This window comes from Oxyura jamaicensis, chromosome 7, assembly GCF_011077185.1.
Source record: "Oxyura jamaicensis isolate SHBP4307 breed ruddy duck chromosome 7, BPBGC_Ojam_1.0, whole genome shotgun sequence".
In the NCBI taxonomy this organism is placed as follows: domain Eukaryota; kingdom Metazoa; phylum Chordata; class Aves; order Anseriformes; family Anatidae; genus Oxyura; species Oxyura jamaicensis.
In genome coordinates this window covers 37421337-37445191 of record NC_048899.1, presented here as the reverse complement: position 1 = coordinate 37445191, position 23855 = coordinate 37421337, and the positions used below count along the sequence as shown (strand labels likewise).

Here is a 23855-nt window from a genome sequence, read left to right as displayed (position 1 = left end):
AAAGGAGACAGGAGAGAATCGTTGGTTTCGTAACACTTCAGTACCCTAAAGGTTTGGAAAAACAATCAACCCAGACCTACAAAAACTGATACGAAGCCCTGTGAGAAGTGAAGGAAAATTGGGAAGACCAGGAACAAAGCCAGCGAGGGGGGCAGACACCCCCAGCCCGACTGGTGACCTGCCCACCAAACGCCTCCAGGCACTGCACCGGGGACAGCGAGCACCTTAATGTTTAACCTAGCACCGTGCCTCTTCAACCTATTTCTTGCCGAAGGAGTCAGAAAACAAAGGAGCTATTGTGCGCTTGGAAGCTGTATGTGTGGCCATGCCTTCTAGTCTTTGTGCCCAGTAAAACATACAAATATATCTGTGGATTGTATATTTGTATGACGCTTTTGCCAGACGAGCTTTCTGCCACCTTGGGTGCACTGAACTGGCTTGGCACAGCTTGACAGTAAGGCAGAAAGATGGGAAGACAAGGGATGAAACGGAGGAAAGGAAACAGCACCACAAAAGTCATCAGTTAAATTAGACTAAAAAATGACCAATTTGAAGACTAGATTCTGACCTCCGGTGGTGTTTGCATTTTTGTTCTGCTGTATTAGTAGTATCTGACAATATCTAAATAGTCCTTGCCTATGTTGTTTTGTCTGTTACCGAACAGGGAAACAGCCTGCTCACCATTTTCATAAAGAGCGGATATCTAGAGCAACCATTTTTTAGAACAGGACTTGCCTGTGAAGTCCATTCAAAACAAGAACTCAAGGATTCACAGACAAGAACAATGACTTCAAAGCAATTAGTAAAATTTCACCTGGCTCCCTGGGGATGCGTGCATTAAGAAGGCATGGGCAAAGTAGGCAGGCACACGCAGCAAGCCTGCTTCTCTCCGAGGGGAAGTATCACTCCAAATGTTTCCTCTTACACCACAAACTATTTTGAAGTGGTCTTAATATGATTGAAGATGCAATTGTTAACTCACGCTCCAGTGCCTGTTACTAACTACTTCACCCTGAATGTTCTTGATTACCCTTGCACCATTCGAAAAAAATATAAAGGTAAGGGAATTTACACAGAAACTACAAAGAAGGCAATAGCGAATCCCCTCCTTGAAGCTGAAGTTTACACCTGTTAGCAGATACGGCCAAGCTGCTGTACATTGTCCTCTTTGTGCTCCCATCCCCCTTTTTCTTTCTGTTTTAGAACTGAAATGAACATTGAACAGAAAAGGGTAAGAACTAAAACCCAAAACATTTGGGAAAAGAGAAGCTGGAAATAAAAAAAAAATCTTATTTTTACTCTAGAATAAGAACACAAATGTGCAGAGTATTAAAGGGTCTTGGTCTCTTTTAATTCCCAGTCATTGAAACTACCAGCAAGATTCCCCATCAACCTCTATAGGGCCACAATTTAACTTCAGAAATAAAATCAAAAAAAAATAAATAAAAATCTGTAGAACGGAATGTGTATACCTAATTGCATAAAGAAGATAAGCCCGAATAAGTCATGCTAACTACTCTTTTATCCTTCTCTTACATTAAAAATAGTATCTTAAACTTCATTTTGCCTTATGTCAGTCAACAAAATGTGAAAGACTTATTCCTACAATAGAGGAGGGAAGGCTGCAAAGTCACCATCAAAAAGTGATTTAACGTACAAAGGTAACGATAAGCAGAGATAAAGTTCTGAACAGGATTCTCACAATTAGCTTAAAGAACTTCAGATATCCAAGAATTCAAGAATGTAACAACCCTAGTAATTGAAAAAAAAAAAAAAAAAAATGAAGTGGGAAAGAAGCAAGCAAACAAAAAACTTGAAACTGTTCCCAAGGACCAGATTAGCATCTGGGCACAGGAACACAGTTGAGATTCCTTTTTGAGAATGTCAGCAGTTTTCCATAAATCTGGAGTCCAAAAAAAAGTGGAAGAGACAATAGGAATATTCTTAGGCACCGTTTTTAAGTACTTGAAGATGACTCTCCCTTGATATAAGGGAGATGATATAAGTCATCAACAACTTGTAACAATACAAAGGAAACAAACGGCAAGGAAACCAAGGCAGTGAGTAGCTATGAAAGCATGGCTGGAGGGAGCAAGTTAGAACAAAAACCAAGATGGTCTGTACTGAAAAATGATGCACTTATACATGGGTGTACCACACCAGAATCTCTTATATTTGATTAACAAAATGCAAAAATTAAAAGTGAAAGAAATTTCACTTCTAGCCCTCTTACCATAGCAGCTTGTCTTCAGATCTCTTGTATGTGTGTTTAAAATGCCCATGCCTGAAAAATCCCATTTAACAAGTGGCCTCGAATATACCAGATGAACACTTAATAAATAAATAAATAAAATAGAAAAAAAAGCTTTTCTCATTTGCAATGACTACTACGACATGAGAGTCAATAGCTGTGAGCAGTTTCTTTTCCGTCCCAAAGCATCTCCAGAAGACGAGGGTCATTATGCAGCACCTGGTAAGTTCTTGGCAGAGTTTAACAACAGACACTGGGACCCTGTCTGGAAGTCCACTAAGAATCACCATCCTGCTAAACCAGCGGCCAACGAGACACAAACCAATCCATCTGCAGTTTTCCCAGCAAGCTAAGGAAAGCAGGGTGGCTAATTTAATGAACTAAAGCCAAGCTGAATTACTGTGTACTCAACACCTGCAGGTCGTATGCTTTGCACTTAAAACACGTCCCACAAGGACCCTCTTTTCCCAGAAACAGAAATCTCCTTTCATTTGAAGCCCACATTTTTATTGGTTATTATTTTAAGCAAGGGCTTCATTTTCTTAGTTGGAACCAGGCAGAAAATAATGAGAATTCAAGAGAAAATGTTTCCCTTTGTGCAATGAGAGAGGCGGCATACTCACTTTATGCCAAGTAGGACAGGATATCTAACGCTCACTTAAGGCAAACCACTGTTTAGGCTTGGAAAAAAAGCCCACACATTGCAACAAACGGCTTCTCAGCTTCTCTGTGACTAGTAAAACGAAGACGACGACACTAAACAAGCAATGGCAGCAGCACAGGCCTTCAACATCACTTTGAGAGAGCAGAAACCACAGGCTGAAGCATGGTGAAAAGTCTCTGCGGGACAACTAATCCCTGGGGAATGACTGCTTTGTTTTCATAACCTGGAACCCCATTTGGAAAAAAGCCTTCTTCTCAAAGGAGTACTGCTCTCAGTTACCTAGCAATAGGAATAAATACTTGTCTTTTTTTTTTTTTTTAAAGTGATGAAAGCATAAACTACATAAAACGTTGAGATCAACAGAATTCTAAAAGAAAACATCGTCGAGTACAAGCAGGATGCAACAACCCGGGTAATCTGAAAATACTAAGGCCTGCAAAATGCATTTCGGGACAAATAGGTCTTTTCATTCTCTCCCTACCATTCACATCCCCGAACACCTGCACATTTAGTCAAGGATTAAGGAGTCATTAACTAAAATATACACTTCATAAACTGAAAACGCTTATTTGCAGCACAGGGGCGTGATTATGGATGCAGAGGGCTCTGCAGCGCTGATGGATCAGGAAAAGCTCGAGTTACACGTAACTTGCCAGAAGAGAGAAGAATCCACTTAAGTCCCATGCATGTTCATTTTCAGAAAGTATGGGGCGCATCAGCAGCCCGGCCCTGAACTCCTCAAGAATGGGTTTCAGTTCCAGTTTTCCACACATTCCTGTCCTGTCCCATTGTTAACAATATGCGGTGAGCCACAAGAATGTTGTTTCTATAGGCTAAAAGAATTTCAGCTAATTTCCAAAAATTAAGTGAAACTATGCATGTAATTTGTTTTGTAAGTCTTCTGACATTACACTGAGCGTTGCACTTCAAAGCGAGGAGAAGCACGGAGGAAAAGCAATATTTTCAGGTATTAGTTCTTGCTGTAAAAAAAAAATCAACTTCAGTATATATAATATTACTAGAGCTGATGACATACCTAAAATCTACACCTAATGTCAGAGTTCTCAGCCTTTTCAAGTCCGTTTCAATGTCAGGAGCTTAATGAGCAGAAAAACAAACAAGAACTCCAAAGCAGATCAACGTCATTCAACAAAGCCCGCTCCTTTTACTTTTCTTTTCTTTTTCCTTTTTTTAAAAACATTGCACACATTCCTCAGAAGACAAACGATGACAGATTGATTCTCATAACCTTCTTAAAATTCTTCTAATCTTAAATATATATATATATATATATTCATTGTTACTTTTAGTTTATGCAACGCGAAAGCCAAAAGTGTGTAATAGGAGAGATACTTTGCCTTCATCTGAAGCTAATTTAGGGACTATTATTTCCTCCACAGGTCTAGTCATATTTTATTGTAAGAAATGCCTCTCTTTACTATGTGAAGATAAACACTGAGGTGTTTTATTGCAGTAATTTGTTTAAGATAGTGACTACGGTGCTGACACAATCCAGCCAAGTGCAGGAAGGCAGGATCCTGGAGTTCCCGGCTCGGCGTCACTCCTGGCTCTACCTGCTCTTGGAAAACCGCTGCCCTTGTCTGAGGCTCAGGCTCCACTCATCTACAAAACATCTCCTTACCTCCGGGGCTGGTGCTGACGTATGTCATACAAGCAAACGGTGATTAATAAAAACACAATTTCATCTAACGTGCACATTCCCAGCTATGTTCCTTAGGCAGCCCCACTCACATCCCAGACCACCAAAGCTCGCTGCCACAGGCCTGCCGCTGGATTTAACAGATTGTCCCACCGAATGTAATAGATTTATACATGGAAGTAAATCTGCGGTATGATCAGACCGACACAAGGATGAGCCACATTTAGTTCCCAGGGCAACTCCGGACCTAGTAGCACTATTGAAGAGCGATGATCGTCGTGTATTGCGCCTTCCAAAACCTGTACCTAACTACTGTCCCTCTGAGCAAACGCAGATGGATCTCGGTATGCCACTGAAAATTTAATGTAAAGAAGGCAGTAATTTGCTGCTTTTAAATTGAATCCATTTCCCAAGACTCAAGTCACAGTGGGAAACGGGATTTTAAGTTTTGAGTTGTTACAAGTCTGAGCAATTAAATCTCACGGAGAAACACATTAATACATGGGGTACACGTTTCTGAGGTGAGGAAAGATTAATAACCCTGGTATTTAACACACTATTACAGCTACAGGCACAATGAACTTCCCCTGTGTCTGGTATACAAGTGGGTATTGCATTGCAGGATACCCACACGCAGCCTCAGGCTTTCCCATTAAAATATTGAATATAAATATTGCAGCTTTCTAAACCACTGGTCACTACACTGACAGGTCAGCCCGTCCAGCAGAGAGAGACACTTGGGTGATCAGTTCTCAGGATGTGAAAATGCATTGAAGCACCATCTGCCAGTCCTTCGATTTTAAGTCTTTCTTCACTGACACACGGACTGGGAAAAAATCAAAACCTAATTCCCGCTGAGCCATTCCCGTGGTGGAACTGGTACTGGTCATGAAGTGTGTGGCTTTCTTACGTGCAGATTCACTACCACCAGTTATCTGTGATAGGATTTTAGGGGGTTGAGCTGGTTTTGATGCGATGGGCTGACCTCCGAGCTCAAGCAGCAGCTTTTCCAGGCACCCACCTTGAAATCCACAAAAGCCATTTACGCTTCCAAAAAACACAAGAACAATCACATGAGACTGAAAAACGGTAATCTCCACATTCACCTTTCAGCTGCTACCAGGATCCCAGAGGCTCCTCGGAGTTTTCCATTCCCTAATCATGTGAAATCGTGCTTTCAGGCACACCCAGCTCTGGCAGGCCCCAGCATCTTACCGCCCTATCTCCAGCTTAGTCTCACTTGTAGTCACAAGCCCTTCTCGAGGGCTTCATCCGAGGGGTTCGGTCCAGATGGCACTCAGACCAGATTCCTGCTTCCCTGGGGAGGAAGCTGGTGGAGGTGATGGAACTGGAGGCAGGGCTGCTCTGCCCCGCTCTGTCCAGCAGGAGCAGCAGGGGAGCTGCCTTAATTCCTCCCCAAACGGAGCCAGGGCTCAGACCACGTTTTCTCCAACAAACCTGATCAGCAGCCGATCGGATCGTTTGCAGCGGGAAGCTCTTGATCTCTGCTGCTGAAACTGATACGCCTTGCAGGGAACATCAAAAGTCCGTCCTGCAGACACAAAGTCTACACACACGCAGAGCAGACGTTCGCCGGAGAGGAGGAAGATCTGCTTTCCAGTCTCTGTCTCACTTATCAGCTCTTTTATCCGACGACTTTGGCATATAAAAATCTGAATCTGTAGCGAGGAGAAATGCCTCTGGTAAACCAGAATAAAGTGCCACGTTTTCGAGAGAGCGATGGGTTAAAAACCTGTATTTCCCTAGCCTCCCTCTGCTGCGTGCCTTCAGGCATCTTCCCACAGGTAGAGCGCAGTCCTGTAATAGCTGCCGCGGATTCCCAAGTGCTAGGGCATTTATTAGGCACGGAGAACACAACCACTGATGTACTGACGTTATGGTTCCAAGCAGCACTGCTGGGATCTCAATATCATTTCAGGGGCTATTTTTAAAATGCATATTTGAGTTTTCATGGATTTAGCTACACATCCTAGCTTTATGATCAATGTTTGTTACAGTAGGCTGTTAAAATCATGCAGCACTTACCGCTCCTGGAAAAAAGGCATTTCACCACGCTGGTTCAGACACTTCTGAGTATTGTGGATAGCGATTAAGAATTAAACCCTCTTCCAAGCAGACTTAGAAGTTGATTAACTACAGCATCCCTTACACAGAAAGGAAACAACTCGGCTAAATAAACAGGGCTGTAACATTCTCCCAGAAGAAAATGACCAGTTTGTGGGAGCACAGTTATTATACGAGCTCTGAGGGATTTCCCCTTATCTGCTTCTTCAAAGAGCACGCACCACATCCACAATACAAACCAGCGTGTTTTATGTGTATATACATTACGAGCATTTTCCTGCAATAGTAAAATGAGTAAACCCGAGACTTTCAAAGTAATTTTATTGCTCGTTTTATGGATTTTCCTAGCCCTTTGATGAGCTGCCATTGACAGAAGGCAATCTCAGCTTCGTGCCTTTGTTGCTACTGCTCGTGGCAACCGCACCCATTTCCAGCCTGGCTGTGGGAACACCGCGGGCCGGGAGTCAGAGCAGGATCTCCCAGCAGGAATCCTCCCAGCGGGGCCCTGAATCCCTTGTAGCAGGACAGAGACTTTCTTCAGCACGTGCTTTAGTGCACACTGAGCTCAGGAGAGAGCAAAATGTAACATGAAGAAGATGCAGAGACTAAAGCCACCAAGGAAGCGGTGGAAATCCAAGGGAATTCTAGGAAATTCAGGATTGCCAATGGCCATAAAATACAGAAGGGATTGCTTTGCCTCGTGTTAATAAATAAATAAATAAAGCTTAAGCCGGGCTATATCCAAGTGCTGGAAGAGCTCAATATCCTCCTCCTAACAATATATGTGTGTACATATATATGTATTGTTTACTGCAGGCAAAGGAGAAGCAGTGCAGCAGCTACAAAAGAAATGCAGCTACAAAAAGCAGCTACAAAATAAATCCTGTACAGGAAGGCTGGGGAGGGACTCTTTGTCAGGAGGTGCAGGGATAGGACCAGGGGTAACAGCTCTGAAGTATCAGAGGGCAGCTTTAGATTAGATATAAGGAGGAGATAGAAGTCTTTACACAGAGGTGAGGCCCTGGCCCTGGCTGCCCGATCCCTGGTGGTGCCCAAGGCCAGGCTGGATGGGTCTGGGGAGCCCGGGCTGGGGAAGTCACCACAATCCATACAATTCCTGTTCCTGCCGTTGTTTTGGGGAATAACCAAGTGCTCGAGGTGCTCGTAACAAAATCCGTTATTTACAAGTCCTTTTTCAAATGGATATACATAACAACTGTGCTCCACAAAGGACTGCCTGGAAACCCAGCCCAAAGATCATTTTTTCAGACTTGTTCTGCAGAACACCTGCGCAGCTGGCTACGGTCTGGGGGAGGACAGCTCGCTCAGCTGCCTAGCTGATTTGACTGAATGCTGTTAATGCATTTCTCACTAGTTTTGTATGCATACATACATACAAACACTGGGATTTCTCTGGTAAAATAATCAGTATGAAAGCACGATGACCCGGGTGACATCCCCCAAATGCTCCAGCTCAAACCTCATTTTCTCCTGAAAAACTGCAGCGAAAGTTGAAGACGCCTGCTAATAGCTGGGACAAGGCCCAGACCGGGGAAGTACTTGAAATAAATTCTGTTTGCATTGCTGTGATAACTAAGAAACGGGAATAGTATTTAAATAGATGCACTGTGGCTGCTTTTAAGCTACGTTGACTGAGAAGTGTACACACTGCCAAGTTTCAAGTCATACCTTGCATATGTCCAGACGCGATTTAGCACATTATCAGAACGGTCTTAACCACTGCAGCCTCTGCTATGGAAGCACCGCAAGAAACCAGCATGGTGTGAGGTTTCTGAAGGCAATTCGTTTCCTTTCCAGCTACAACGGATTACTGTAAGAAGCAGCCACTTAATAAACTGATAACGTTCTCCACAGCACAGGAAGCTCCTCTCAAAGCCAAAGACAATAGAAAAATAAAGCACAAGGAAAAGTAATTTAAATGTGAATTGTATCATCGCTCCTCTACATGTTAGCACTCACAACAAGGCAGCCCACGATCTTATCTAGTGGTGGTTAACCACAGGCAAGGTTGTAAACATGGATTTAACCAGTTAAGAGTGCATTCCAACAATTCAGAGCAGATCTCAATTCCCTTTATTTTGGCAACTCAGTGTATAAGCAAAGATTTCATTTGCAATTACCTGTGCTTCTTCAAACTGTTTACCACGTAATTATGTCGCCACGGTGGTCAAACTACACTGACAACTCAAAAAGCCACATGTGCAAGTGTATTTTTAATAAATTTATACCTTCCACCTATCCAGGTATTACAGAGGAAAAATGTTTCATATGCACACAGAATAAACGAAACCCTCTGCAAAAAGCCTGATACAAACGGGACTTTCTCATCATCACAGAAGCAACACTCTGTTTTCACCAGTATTAGAGGAGATGGAAATGCACTTCAAAAACCCACAAACCCTAGAAATGAGTAGAGGGTTAACTGGTCTGTGCTTTACAAGGTCCTCAGGCATACACAAAATTCCACAATTAAACGTACTCAGGTAGGCTATTAACACAATTGATAAAATCAGAAAAAAAAAAGTCAATTCGAAGGACTATCGTGCCAAAAAAAAAGGGCTATCAGCACCACATTCCTGAGCAGACATCCAAAGAGAGCCTGCCATATCCTGGACTCTCACCTGGAGCAAGTCTTCGTAACACCCCAGCCAAACCTGGCTGGGAACCACCAAACCGATGGCCAGCCGTGGGAGCAACAACCACAGGCACTAATTGCCCACTTTACAACAGCTGCAGCACAATTTCCCCGATAAAGGACTGAAACGGACCCTGAGTGCATCCTTCCTAAGACCCCCAGGCCTTGAGGTGAACAGCAAAACCGGCTGTGCTTCCTCATTTCTGACCGCTTAAGTCAGCTGAAAAGCTACAGGTCGGGTGCCCTTTCTCCCCAGTACTCCCTCCACAGCTCCCACACTGCTCTGGTTCCTTCCATTGGCTTTTCTCCTCCCAGGTGGGAGAATGGAAAAGCAATGGGTCCCTCAAAAAAGCCTGTCCTGTTTTTTTGCTGAGCCTGGAGCATCCCTCGGATCAGCTCAGGTACAAACTCCGTGCAGAGTTTGTGTGCAGCTGCATGCGTTAAACATGCCTATGTTTAGACGGGAAAAGTGCAATGCATTAAAATGAGGCAACTCCTGTTACACCGTGCATCTTTGGGCATAACTAATGAAAGGTAAGAAGCCTCTCTTTATCAAAAATCCACTCCATTTTTTTTTGTTTTTAATCTTACCCTACTAGACTGGTGGAGTCACAAGTTTCTAGCAAATCCTGTAGAAAAAAAAAAAAAAAAGGTATGTCAGCAAAGGCCTTTTCTTTCCCTCCATTAATTCTTACTGAAGTATTTTTCTGTACCTCTGAAACCTGGCTTTGAACTACAGCAAACAATTCCTTCCCGTCAGACAGCGAGCTATTTGTCAAATCACCAGGGCGTTGCTAAAGTCAACGTGGGTCAGAAAGGGAGTGAAGTCTGCTTCTGCATTCTCTCAGGATGTTCACAATAGCTGAGGAATTGCTCTAAGTGAACGGGGATTCTGGCTCCTGGCAAGCAGGTGGGAAGAATAAATCTTACATTTAAAGCAAGCGCGTTGGTGCGAAAGAATCGCTCCTGCTGTTACAAGCAGGAATGATGACGGATGGCAAGTGTCACTGGGGAAGGACATGCCATGGTGAAACGCAGCCAGACTCAGAAAAAAAAAAATGACCAACAAACACAAGGGCAGATCAGCTTCAGGATTCATACAGTTGCACACCCTGGCCTTGCAAGGCTAATCAGAACTACCTCTTGGCAAAGCACGTAATTGCACAAGCTAATACAATGAAATATTCAAACCCCATCAGCCTAGAATTTGTCCAACGTGTCATTTTTCCTTCTCGATGCTTTCCCAGCCCACCAGGCAGTGCTCATTGCCACTCCTGCCCTGTGGCACCCACGAGTGACAGCGCACAAGCCACGCGAGGCGAATTCCCTCGCGGCTCCCAGCGGTATCTCCTCCTCACCCTCGTGTCTCCAGCTCCAGGGTTTTCCAGCCCACAACCAACAGAACCATGCGGGATGGCAGCTGCTCTGCTAACACAGACTGGTCCTATTTTGGTTCTGTGGGAGATAAATTAATGGTATCAGACTGATATCAGGAGTACTTTGAAATGCAACCCGCCGAGCTCCTCAGCACCCAGGAAGCACATGCACGTTGGTACTGCCTATTGAACTGCTGTCCAAACCACGACAAAGCAAAAGGGGCCACGCTCGGTGATCACAACCCATGGGATGAGCAAGATGGCTGGGATAACAGAAATGGAGTATCTCCAGATGGACTGATGTTCTCTTCATGAACAGATGCTCTGCAATGAGGAGTCCTGATGAGGGTGATGTGGTGTTGGGTACGCACACCACATATCCAGAGGTCGAGACAGTGAAGCAGTCTCAAGAAGTCCCTTTAGCTGCAAGTCTCAGTACCTCATCCTTTCAACAAGCCGCTTGGTCACAGCCTCGAGGGGGGAAAGAGAAACTGCCATGAGTGTGAACACCGCGTGCCCTGACTTCCCATCTCATCTGGACAGACTTCGAGGTACCCGGAGTTCAAGTCACCCTGCACTCAAGGTAAGCAGTGACAGCCCTTCATCTCTGACTATCAAAAAGAAAAAAAATAAATCATGCCACACACATTTTAGTTAAATCAGCCGTATGCTCCAAACCCTCAGGACCACAAGTCTCTCATGGCACCTGTACTACAGCCCTCGGCCCAGCCAACACCCCCAGCCCGGTACAGAGCTGTCGGAAGAGGTGTCCGTTCTGCACTCCGAACCCCTCATTTCCTACAGCTAATGAAGTAGAAATCCTGCCTCACCCGACACATCTTTCTTCTTGTCTAATTATCCTGTAATTATTAACTTCATACTGTTACTTCACAGAAAAAGAGAGATTTTCAAGTCTGTGCAGATCTGCAGCTCTCCTCTGCCTCAGTATTCGAACACCTAGGCTAAGCTTTTCCGCACATGGCATAATTTGTGTTGGTGTCAATCCTTTTTTGTCGTGTTTGTGTAAATCCGGCAATCTCTCCAAACGTGAAATTCATTACAGTGAGGAAAGAAAGGAATTTTGTTTCTGAACATTTTGAATTTGGATCATTTCAACAATCTGCCCCGCAAAAGAATGGTACCGAACCCCCAGAGCAGAGGCAGGTGGGAATCACAACATTTTTGTATAAATATACCATATATAAATATTCAGGCACAGCTTCCCTCCCACAGGTCTCAGAGGAACAGGCCTGCTGGTTTCAGAGGCCAGGCTCAGCCTGCTGACACCACGGCAAGGTTCAGAGAGCACAAACCGCACCACCTCTGGATGCGCCGGGCTGGAAGGGAAGCAACGCAATCAGAATTTCCCCCGAAGAGGCCTGCCTTTTCTGTGTGTACTTGCGTGCTTTACTGATCCTCATCCTCTTTGGTCAGCTGTCGTCCATGGAGAGCAGAGTTTTATTTCTGCCTTTTTCCCCTAGCACGGATGAAGGCAACCAGTCAAGTCTGAGAATTGCAAAGAAAGAGGCAGCAAGTCTGCCTGAACCAAGCAGCGATACCCTTGATACTCTTGTAAAGCCTAACGCTTTGTTACCCTTTTCTTTTTTTGCCCTAATAAAGGAGTGATAATTTTCAAATCCATTTTCAAATCTCTCTAGCAGCTCCTGTAAACCTCACAGTACCTCAACGTGTAACTTTATACTAAGCTCGATGTGTGTTTTGATAATAATACACATATCAAAGCAATAAATCCCTCAGATTTACTTTTAAAACCAAAATAACCAGACATAAAGCATAATTACTGCGGCACAGAGTAGATTTAATGGTTAGTGATCGGAGGGATGTTCTCTACTATAAAGCAAAACCCAAGCACACCACCAGCACCCCCAGAAGAGACACGATGAAACCCAACGTTAATGAGACGGGACAACCAGGGAACAGCCGCCAGGATGAGCTGTAAGGTGCTGTGCTGCTCGAGGCAGGCACCACGGGGGATCTGAAGGACCCGAAGGCAACCCAAGGCAGGGAGCAGCGCAGGGAGGTGCTCACCCCCTGGCAGCCCCCTCTGCTCCCTATGCTGTCAGCTCCACTGCTGTGCACTACCCCAAGCTCAGCTCAGAATTAGGGCAATTTGCCGCAACAGGTTTATTCGCATCGAGACAAAGCCGGGGCAGCATTTTTTTCAGGAAAGGGATTAGATGACTGCAACTCGTACCACCTGTACTTATGCGTGTTTAGACTGCGAGGAGGGCAATCACCGCACTGCAGGGCACGAGCTGCAGGGTCAGGGAGATAATCTGGCTGGGCGCATAGCAGAGGATATTAGTCTGCCCTGCAGCACCACTTATTCACCCCCGCCAGAGGCAGCCTTACAGATCTGATTATGAACCAGCCTCGTATCACAGCCTGCTCGTACAAACTCCCAGATGCACTCCCCAAAACACACATGGTGTTTCAGACACCGACACTTATCTCCTCTTTAAGGTCAGCAAGCCCTTACAGGTAAGGCACAGTCCACGGGTGCACCACAGCAGCAGTAACAGAAATTATGATTACTTATACCAGCGGCCTACAGACCACTGAAGTCAGCGAGTTTTTAGGGAAGGTTTTGTTTGTTAAACTTGCAAGGCAGAAATCACAATATCTTGTGGTTCCGCCTAGGGCAAATACTCAAGCATCTCCTCCAATTTTGCCTCCTGGAACGCAGCACGCCTGCTTTACCAAACAAAGGGTGAAGACTTCTCGCCACGAAGCTCGCCAGCAGACTCCTGCTGCAGGACGGAGCATCCTTGCTGCCGAGGTCCCAGAGCACACTGAGCGACTTCACAGAGCTGAGAGGCTGCTACGTGTTACAGCACATGGCTGGAGAGAAACGCGGGGAAGCTCAGCGTGGTTGAGTTCTTGGCATGAGAATGGCACCCTCAAAACGCTTGGTGTTAGCATTGGCAGCATTGGCAGCTCACAAATAACTGATCGATCTTCACAGCAAGTCAGGGAGATGGAAAAGCTGTCATTATTCACACTCATGAGACAAGAAATAGGTAGAAGAAGATAAATGACTTATCGAGAACCATTCAGCAAGTTAGTGCATAGCTGAAACCCAGTTCTTTCAACAAAAACACCCGCATACTAATCCTCTGCTGTCCCGTTTCCAGGTCGGTGCAGTGATATTAACAACGGGATTTGTTCGATTATTTCACAGGCTGCACGGAGCAGTCTAGATTTGTTTAAATATCAAAGCAAAATCTAGACAAAAAAAAACCACCGAATGAATGTCATTTTCCCCTGCTTTGGTTCCCCTCCAAAGCCTGCAGCTCAAACATCAAAAAGCCCCAAGCTCCAGGCGAGAACTCCAGATCCAGCTTTGTTGGCGCGGCTGGCGCGGAGCCACTGCAAAGCGAACGGGGGCTGCAGAGAAAAGCAGCGACTGCCAAGTGACACCGAGCCTCCGCTCCGGGGTTCTCACCCAGAACATCCAGTCCTGCCATCAGGTGGCCGGTGTCTAGGCAGTGAAGCCTCACGATTCTCACAGAAATTAACGGGAGACTAATTGCCAGCAACACATGCGGGATAAAACACAGCCTGGTCTTCGAGGGAAGCTGCAAGCCGAAATTCCTCACGACATTTATCGGCGTGGTGCTGTCCGACGGGTTCTGAACTGCCAGGCACACGCCCAGGAGTCCTTTAAGTCACACACACGATGTACAGCTTCCCCTTGGATCTCCAAAACTCAGGCCATGGATGTGAAGGAAGCAAAGAAAATACTGAGGAATTTACACTTTAAAAAAAAAAAAAAAGGAAACTTTCTAAATTATCAGAATTCACGAGCAAATTTTTTTTTCAGATGGAAGAATTTTCTTCTAAAGAATGCCTCCAACTGGTAAGGCAGAGGGGAGGTGGGATTATTTCTGTAACTGAGAAAAGACAAGACAACTCCGGAAAACTTTTCACTCTTCAAATTCCTTGCTCTCCTTGAGAGCCATGAAGCGTCCCTTCCTTGACATGCCAGGTGCTGTCATTCTCTCCCCCTCACCTCCGCTTCCGAGTTCCTTACCTGCAGGATGCATTGCACTACAGGTCACACAAGTCTTGGTGACTTCCACACTGCAACTTAAGCAGCTCCTGGCCTCCCACAGGGCTCTCCTACATAACCAACACAACTTTCATTGGCAGCATCAACAGGACAGAAGGAGACATTCCCCACTTTTCTCCTCCAGCTGAAGCCTGGGCAAATGGCAAACGAGGCGTGAAGAGACCTTCATAAACAGCCTGGCTGGCGTGTATCAGGCCATCAGTTAGCAAGATGCGGTTGTCTCTTCTCCGGAGTTCCCAGGGGTGCAGGAAAAGGCACCCGTTCTTGTAAGGCAGCTTCTTTCCCCTGCAGCACCGTGCGCTTGCCAACTGCGCGCCGCCCCAGCAGCCAGACCGCAGCCACCCTCTCCCTGCCGCCAGATAACGCGTCCAGCATCTGGTGCCAGCCAGGGGGTGGGATTCAGCACAAGCGCTTCAAGGATCAACACCCGGGATCCAGCCTATATAAGCTGCTTATGGGATTTACTGGACTCCTGACAGTTACCATCGCACAGCCAGAACGCCAAATGTCAAGATCCAGCCCTGACAAAAACCGGCCAAGGCAAAAGGCCCAAAATTACCCCTCTGCAAGGGACGTCGTTTACAGGACGCGACCGGCTGCGAACAGAATGCTGCAATTATCACGCTGGGGAATGCTAATTGACTTAAAGCAAGCAATGCGTGACGGGAAGAGGGAAAGACTCTCATCAGCAGCATTGCTAGCTGCGATAATTGTGGATCGACTGGAAGAGCAAAAGTCTACCGTGCAGAGATCCGTGAATCACTGAGCCTTGCCGGCTGTAACAAACAGGACAACTCCCTTCGTCCATCCCACGACGCGGCCGTCCGCAATTACTTCTGGAATTCACCTGCAGCTCCGTGCTGCTGGCCGAGGCGAGGACACGGCTTTCCCCGCTCCGCGCGCTCCTTCGCCTGCCTGCTGCGCCCGCTCTCGAAGGCGAGGGAGGACTTTGTTCTCTGTCATCGTAAACCTTATGTTTTTTTTTTGTTTGTTTTGTTGTTTTTTTTGTGCTTTTCTTAAAATCTCGCTGAGGAGGGGCAGCAATCAGACGGGAAGCTCATTTCATAGTTAAGGAGGGAGCTCGAAAACTAACCTTAGAGGTTCAAACCCAGCCTGCGAAACAGCAATCTCAGCACTAAGCATTTGATTATTTTAAACAAAAACATGTTTATTGAGGGAGGGAGACTTGACTCATTACCTGAGCACCTGGGATTACCAGTACCACACTTACGAAGGAGGTTGCAGAGCGCGGCTCTCCGCAAGCGCTCTGATCCCTGCGCGCTGCCGGGCTCTGCCCGCGTTACCCCCCGACGGCTGGGAAGGACAGATTTTCCTGACGGTGCCCTCAGGAATGAACCAGACGAGTCTTGCAAACCTGCTCTAGCTGCACAAACCGCATTCGCCCATCAGTGCTGGGCCTGGCTCTGGGCACCGTGCAGCCCAAAGCGCCCACAGGCCTGGGGCGTGTGGTGCCTCAGCGAGCTCCTGCTGCTCCGCGGTGCCTGCACAGAAACTCACCAACACCCAGCTGTATGCACCAAGCACGCCCCGTGTCAGCCCCCCAGAGCCACACCGCTCACTTGCCCACACGAAGCGGGCACATTTCACCATGCTGCTAATTCCTGCGGGGCAGCACGAAGCACTTTTTGCCCGCACAGGGAGCCAAAGCCGGCTGCCCCCCCCCACACCCCCGGCGGCTCACGGCGAGGCCCGGCCGCGCCTCAGCCCGCTGCCCGCCGCCCTCAGGGGGCTCCGCGCCGGCCCCGCGCCGCTCGCTGCCGGGCCCCTTCCCCTTCTCCACCGCCACCACCGCCACCATCAGCCGTCCCGGGGCACTCACCCACTCCCCCAGCCACCTCCGTGCCGGTGCCGGTGCCGGCGGGGGCCGGGCAGGAGGCGGGCTGCCCGCCGGAGGTGGGGCCGGGGCGGGGAGCCAACGGCTCGGACACCCCCGCGCCCGCCCCGGGGCGGCCCTCACGGAGCGGCTGGGCGAAAGTGAACTTTCACGGGCTTCCACTCGCTTTTTCTAGGGATTCAACCCCCTCTTAACTTCTCCCTGTACTCCTCCTGACTGTTGGAAATGGATAGGGCAGTTCCCGTTGTTTTGATTGAGAGTTAATTAACTGGGGCGATCCAACATTCTGACGAAGAAAGTGTTGGGATCCGCTCGCACTCTGCCCTGTAATTGAATTCATCCCCCAGGCACGAGCTTTATCTAAACAGATCTTACAAAGATCCCTTTGACTCACGGGGAAATGGCTGCGGTGCGGCGCTGTGCGGTGTTTGCCTTCGTCTGCCTGCTCTCCCCAGCACAAACTTTGACTTGAAGAGCCTCTTCCTCCTCCTCCTCCTCCTCACTTTCCTCCCTGACAGAGCCATCACTCCTCAGCCCAGGCCTGGTACCCTCAGCCAGCATGAGTAAGCGGCATTCGGCCTATGCACCAAAAGTTACATGACCAGAAATCCATTTTGACCCATAAACGATTGTGGTGCTCCAAATTTCAGCAGACTGAGTTCTCCACCTGCTAGGACGCTGAGCAGTCCCTATTCAGCACCCTGGGCTGATCAGCACGGTTACATACTAATCTGTTTAATTACTGCGTTTCTAAACACATCGCTGCTCGGTGGCATTTGCCCTGCTCTTGGAGATCAGCATTTTTCTGGCTGACCGCAATCGGGTTGGGCAAGGGCCACCAGAAAGCAGCAAGCCGACACGGCCTGCTTGTACGCGGCCTCCTCACAGGCCCCGAGCAGAAGCAGCGCGAGCAGACGTGGGTAATGGTACAAACCCACATAATCCTCATTAGAAACATATTCACCAACAAAGGCAGCGCCATCCCTTTCAATAGAAATTCTGGATTGCCGTACATTTGCATTGCTGAGTAGAAAAGAAGGTAATTGAGAAAATAAGCAGGTTATACTCCCAAGTATAACTTGAGGGAGGTGACAAGCAGGCAGGAACTTTTAACTCCATTATACTGTATATGAAGTGAGCATAACGTTCCTATAAAAATGGAAATGTATGCAAAGGGTGAGTGGAAGAGTCTCCCTGTCACCCCGCGGGCTACTGAAAAAGAATAGGAAAAAAGACTTCCACAGAGACGTCGTAGAGAAGATGCAATTATAAAAAATAAAAATAATGTCCTGTGTTCATTTCCCTCCCATTCCAAGGAAAGGCTAAAATCCTGCCAGCGTCCTCCATGCGTGGCTCCGTTGAGCAGGGAAGTCCTGCGCGGCCAGGTGTGGAGAGCTGCTGTACGTAGCGTCACACAACACGCACACTGGAAAGTTTAGTTCAGTTTTATTTTCCACTGTAACGGTTTTCAAATGATACATCATGCAGTCTGCCAGTGTATCCATCCATTTCTGATAGAATTTTAGAACGAAGATAAAATACTTATCTCCATGGGATGGGGGAAGAAGGGTTCAGATCTGCTATCAAGAGTTTAATACATTTCAGCATTGCTCGATGCAATGGCAAAAAAAAATTTCCCCTTGTTACCAGCAAAACGTGTCCACACTTTATTTTTTCCTAAAATGAACACTACTGTAAAGATACATAGAGCCCAGAGAATACACATCTGCAGTACACGTTACACTTTACAAACTAGACATGTATAATTCTACAGAATGCCTCAACCCCTGCGGTTCTCCCACCACGAAAAGTGTTTCAAATGGACAAGATTGTGAGAGCGAGAGACGAACGTGTGGAGCGGTGTTCCGTCCAGTACGGCAGACCTTGTCCAGTGCACTTCAGTTCATACAGGCACAGCAAAGACGAAAATCAAAGCAAGGGTAGAATCAGATTATCCTGCCAATTTATTTGTTAGTTCCTTTAATATCCAGCTGATACATACCCTCACGTTTACACGAGGTCTTCCTCCTCCAGTAATGGAAAGTTGATTAGGCCTCTTCCTTTTGGGCCTCCATGAGCAATTGGTTTAAATACCCATTTACCCAAATGAAGCAATGTTAAGCTTACACTTATTTATTAAACTCCAATCCTTATTTACCAAAATTTCAGGCAAATGTGTAGTTTAATCCATAAGGCTTTCTAAAATTATATTTAAAAGTTACTCATAAAGTCTGTTGGCAGAAATCATCACTTATTGACCCTTAAAAAAATATCAAAAACCACTTCCAATATTTGCAGGATAATCCAATTTCACCCTTGTTGAGTAAAATACAAACGTAAAATGTGTCAGCCAAGATCTTCCCAGGTTTAACTTTCCTTGCTTTTGAGAAAACAAGTCAATGAAACATGAATTCAAGGACAAACATAAGATATTTGAACATATCATTAAGAGAAGCTCAAGTGAGCAGGAAATAGCTTTTTATTACCAGCAAAAAGAACAATACGCGTTTTAGTTTCATCTGAAGTATGTTTTCCATTTGTGAACAGTGTTTCCATCAAAATTTGTCCCATGCACAACAAATTTAATTTGCGCTACATAAATCACAACTTTAAAATTAGCCTAAGAATAAATATAACACAACATTCAAAGAGCAAAGTAAGATAGCATCAAGTAGTGGAAATAGCAAAAGACAGGGTCTGATCTCTGCAGAGCAGATGTGTGGTTTTCATTTCTATGTATAAAATGTGTAAGACTTAAAAATGGTACAAAAGTTGAATATACAGTAAGCAATACAAACTTAAATTGCCTAATTAAAATAGGCGTACAAAACAAGAACCCATAAGCAAAAGAAGTTCAGTTGACCGACGTAATATTTTCCAATTGAGTAAGTATCTTAGGTATTTCTTTTTGAGGATTTAGCCTAATGCATCTTGTCGCCATTTCAGTTTTAGAAAGTCCTCTTACAGTCTTGATGCAGAAGTTAACTTGGAGAAACTCGCTTTATTTTAGCTAGGTGAACTGACTGGCTGATCAGCACTAGCGCAATTAAGAGGTGCCAAAGCTAACTTATTCCTCAAGCTGAAGAAAGCCGTCTAAACTGTCACATGTAACTAATGATGATGGTGCGAGGAACTTAAGAAATTTTTTAAGCTAATGCTGCATTTAAATGCAATTCCTTCATAAATTTTGAATTCAAGATCCAGAGCAGAAGCTATACTACGATACAAAATCTTTGACAGCAATTAAGAGTTTGGTATTCTTTTTTAAGACAACTGCTTTAGAACCAAAACAAGAGGATAATGAGTTCATAGTAGAAATTTCAGCTCTGAACAGCTGATAATATAGCACAGAGTAGTTCTGAATTAGTAATTTTATTAAAGATTGCATATGGCAAGTTCACAGTTCATTTTCCTGGCAGTGCACATGCACATAAAGAAAATATAAAACTTTGGAAAATACAAAATAAATTAAATACATGCAAATTTGCAACTTCATTAAATATTTTAGCAAAATGCTCCCCAATATAGTGCAACATTAAAAAAAAAAAAAAAAAAAAAAAAAAGTTAAATTAAGTCCAACTTACTTTGCAAGAACCTAAATAATTTCAGTAGAAAAAAAAAATATATCTAAAGTCAATTCACAATCTTTCAAAAGGCTCTACGTTACCTAAATAGCTTTATGTCTAATAACGTGAACACATTCAGAAATTAAAAAATGTAAGACTCAAATTAAGAGCAAATGTCTGCAAAAGAAGACTAGAGGGCTATGCTCGGCCGTAACCTTCCTAAAAGCCACGCTTCCTAAAGAGCTCAGGTTGGATACCGTGCACGTGAAGGATGAGGATATGTGGGTGACAGAAGCAGTAGGCACGCGAGGCGAAGCGGTAGCTTCTACCTGCCAGCTGAGCTTTCCCTGAAGGATTCCAGTGCCCCCTTGCTGAGAAGGCGGAAACTTTCCGTCTGGCACCGGAGAGGTCCAGGAAAGGCAAGTGGTCTCATCCTTAGCTCCGTGAGCACAGGTGGACTATCTGTAGGATGGCTGCATATTGGAATGTGGCAATACACGAGCAATAAATACATTCTCTTCCCCTCGCAATACGCTCTTCATCTCCTAACACATGTACTCCCAAATCTGGTCTGCAAAGGACAGCTTGAGTATGTAACCCTCACCTCCTTTTGGACCCTCTCTGTATAATAACTTTTCTAAGGTAGGGCCTGGGGCTTTGAGGGGATTTTTTGTTTCTTTAAGGTAGCGTCTGTTCCGGTAGGGGACTGCTCACTGCCGCCTCTGAATTCCGGTGTGAGCAGATCGGGGCTTGCCGAAGGCATGGGGGAAGGGGAGCGGGGGCTGCTTGTCGGCTTTCCCAAGACAAGACTTCTGCAGCATTCTGAAAGCTTTCAAAATTTCATAGAAAACAATGCTTACGAACACATGGCTAGCCATCACACTCCGGGAAAACCCACCACCGTAGGGAGAACTACAAGCAGATCAGATCTTAATTTTAAGATAAGTCACACAGATATACTCATGTAACTACCAAACCTCAAAAACCTAGACCTATACTAACTGAATTCTCTGCATCCCATTTGATCTTTACCAGGTACTGCAATAAAGGTTATTTTGTACAGTCCAAAGATTTTTATCAGGATTTTACAAATGGTTCTTTGGGGAAATTTACTTCCAAAAATGTAAGCAGTAAAATTAAACCATATAGCAGCACATTTTCATCCCCTAAAAATATAAAATAATATGTATATTATACAGTAAATCAGTCATGACTGAGCACAATCACCTGCCTTTGATGGCACTTGGTCACTGAATAATTAATTCTTTGATGCCAGAAGTTGGGATTTACTGATGCAAGAGAGGACTTCGAAACGCATCGATCTGAGCGTAGAAGCCCCAACCTAACCAGCGCCAAGGGGTCATACGCAGTCAGTGAGCGATTCTGAGTGGCAGACTTCCTATCGTTACTTAGATGGTTATGTTAAATACATTGTACAAGTATCTGTAGAAGAGTTGAGCCGAACACTTCTGTACACGTGGAGATCCTACGAAGCTCAAAATACCTAGGACCGGTGCATCGCAGATGGCTGTAGGAAGCGCAGGATGAACAGGATGTGGATCAGGTTGAAGAGGAGGGAAAAAAAGAAACTAGTGACTTAATGACAGTCCTTAACATGCTAAGTGGAACTGACCTGTTAAAAGAGAGCAAGAAAGGTAACGATAATTAGTGGATGTTTTAGATGAGAAAGCAGATACGCAACATGGCAAATAATTGATACCTACGCTTCACGGGAACTCGATGTGCAGCAAACAAACAGCCACAATAACAGCAAGGGGAAGCACAGTTTTAATAATTCATGGCATGAGCTTACTCAGCCTCGGAGAGGAATTTTGTCAGGTCTAATTTTAAAGTTTCCAGCCCACAAATCGGCACAGTCATAATGAAACAATTATCTTAGTGAAATTCATTCTTTGCCACCAGTAACACTGCATTTACATCTTGTCTAAATACATCCTTAAGCGCTAGCTAAAGGTCTGACTTCTCCCCCCTCCCCTTTATCTCTTTGTTCTTTTAATGGGATTTTCCTCTCTACTGCTAGTCACCTGGATATGCTGAAGAACAGATGTGTGCATATCTTAATTAACAAGTACGGAATGTAACTGCAATTGAGTTTGCAAACATATCCTAAAATGAAAGGAACAAAAAATGACAAATCCAGAAAAATCCTTCAGTTGCACAGGTCTCCCGGCAGAAAAGTACTTTCCTGATATCTATATTATTTGCACGTGTCCTGGTAGGTATTTGAATAAAGAATAATATTAAATAAGTAATTTGAAACACAGACTTTTAAAAACTATTGCATTTCAAATTGTTTTGCAGTTCCCATTAGCCATATGGAAAGCAACGGATGAGTAACTGAATGTGCCTGTCACTTTTTTTTAAAGTAGCTAGTATAACATCAATCGTACAAAAGCCATGTTTTACTGAATTAAATGCTTTCTTGTATGATAATTTTGAACAAACCTTTTTGGTGTTAAAGATCAAAGTATTAAAGAGAATCACCTCCTTGCTGTTTTTTTTTTTTTTTAATTTACCCTGATTTAGCAGCGGCAATTGCAGTTTCTCTTAGTTGTCATCCTTGTTAACATCTTCAAGGAAACCAGGATGGTTATTAATTCATGCCTTTTATTGCCTAGATTAATCTGTGGTCTGGCTAGATTAAATATAGTTATTCATCTTGCTCAAGGACGGGGAGGTGCTGGGAACATACCAGAGACTTCAGGATAAGGGAAGTCATTGAGTCAAGAGCCTGTCTGCACAGCGTGTTTCACAAATACCGATCCCATACAAGCTCCTTTAATAATTTCAGCAGGCGATGACTGAGCATTACTGCAATTGTTGGCATATCTTCATTTCACTGCTTTTCTTCGCTTTCAGAATGAGGCATCAGTTGAGTTTGAGCAAATACGAGAAGGGCAGGACAGGCGGGTAACCAGCTTCCTCAAGATTTGAAATACCAAAGCACGCACATGCCGATGTATGTAGTTCCCCACGTCTGCTACTGGTCTGTCTGTCTGTCTGTCCAAGGCTTCCACAGGGCACCTGAGCACCCCCAGTGTTCACTCACCAGTTTGCTCACAGGTGGATGAAGATCAGGAGGTCAGTATTATCCATATCAGCATTATCCTTCGGCTTGCTGCTCAGCCATTTAGCAAGGCGCTTCACATACGGTGATAGCCAAGCCAGCAGCGTGCAGCACCCGAACTGCTCTCCAGCAAAGCACCTGTGCTGCTGTCACCCATCCTTCCCCTGCACCTCAGCCCTACCTGTCCCAGAACTCTGCTAGTGCAGACCTAAAAATGATCTCTGCTCCACCTGGAGACCAAGTCGTGGGCTGCAGAAGTGACAATATACAACTAAGCTCTGTAGTTGACCAGCAGAGAAACTAGGGCAGCTGTCCACACAATACAATATGCAGCTATTCCCAAATGGGGAGCATGGTGCTCTCAAGGTTTTTCAGTATGCTTCTCCCCACAAAATTCAGAAACTGGAGAATGTATTTCAGCTATTTTTATTAAAACAGAATAAAGTTTGCCAGTGACACCGAGCTGGGAGGTGCTGTTGACCCCCTGGAGGAGGCAAGCGCAGCGGCAGGCACCGGACTCTGCTCCCTGGGGACCGATGGCCCGAGCAGCACAGAGCTGTG

The 23855-nt window shown here is 45.2% G+C and overlaps 2 protein-coding genes across 6 annotated transcripts in view; both read right to left on the bottom strand.

The window, feature by feature from the left end:
- Nucleotides 1-16762, bottom strand: part of LYPD6B (LY6/PLAUR domain containing 6B) — a 42276-nt gene extending 25514 nt beyond the window's left edge. For 2 of the 5 annotated variants that reach the window (XM_035332215.1, XM_035332217.1), the window contains exons 1-2: nt 16626-16762; nt 10675-10771 (exon numbers count right to left, since the gene is read on the bottom strand). The gene's annotated coding sequence lies outside the window, so the exon portion shown is untranslated. Of the gene's footprint in view, nt 1-9907; nt 9942-10674; nt 10772-16303; nt 16323-16625 lie in introns of those variants that run through there. The other 3 variants (XM_035332216.1, XM_035332220.1, XM_035332218.1) reach the window with 3 other exon arrangements.
- A 1308-nt stretch (nt 16763-18070) lies between these two features.
- KIF5C (kinesin family member 5C) overlaps nt 18071-23855 on the bottom strand; it is a 64496-nt gene continuing 58711 nt past the window's right edge. The window contains exon 26 of the mRNA XM_035330923.1: nt 18071-21839. The gene's annotated coding sequence lies outside the window, so the exon portion shown is untranslated. The remainder of the gene's footprint in view (nt 21840-23855) is intronic.